This window comes from Cryptotermes secundus, unplaced genomic scaffold (assembly GCF_002891405.2).
Source record: "Cryptotermes secundus unplaced genomic scaffold, Csec_1.0 scaffold2757, whole genome shotgun sequence".
Taxonomy (NCBI): Eukaryota; Metazoa; Arthropoda; class Insecta; order Blattodea; family Kalotermitidae; genus Cryptotermes; species Cryptotermes secundus.
In genome coordinates this window covers 191,432-191,849 of record NW_019733375.1, presented here as the reverse complement: position 1 = coordinate 191,849, position 418 = coordinate 191,432, and the positions used below count along the sequence as shown (strand labels likewise).

Here is a 418-nt window from a genome sequence, read left to right as displayed (position 1 = left end):
GTTACAATATGTATATATGATATCCTATCTCTAATGAACTCTACCCTCTTAACTGCTGATATGATTCTCTTATGTATGAAAAATCTGTACCTAATTCATGATTTTCATTCCCCTTTCCATAGAAAAATGTATATTCCCCTGCTGGTTCAGTGCTACCTCTGTCCCATCTGACCTCCTCTACCCCCACTAAATCTAACTTATATTTTAAGATTTCTTCTGCCACTGCAACCTTTTCAGGCACTTGGTGCTAAACTGCATTGTGGAGCAAAACAGGGTCAGCAGCTGGAGGTCCCGTTCAAGAGCACAGACATTCATCTTGCCAGGCAGATCCTTGCCCTCTGCCCACCACTGAGGGTGACACCCCTCTCCCCCACAATGGTCCTGTCACCATGGGGTAGCAGCTGGAAGTCCCGTTCAA

General features: G+C 45.2%; 1 protein-coding gene across 7 annotated transcripts in view; it reads right to left on the bottom strand.

The window, feature by feature from the left end:
* The window catches only part of LOC111868146 (probable multidrug resistance-associated protein lethal(2)03659), a 49,274-nt gene that overhangs the window by 29,497 nt on the left and 19,359 nt on the right, over nucleotides 1-418 (bottom strand). The gene's annotated exons all lie outside the window — the stretch shown is intronic.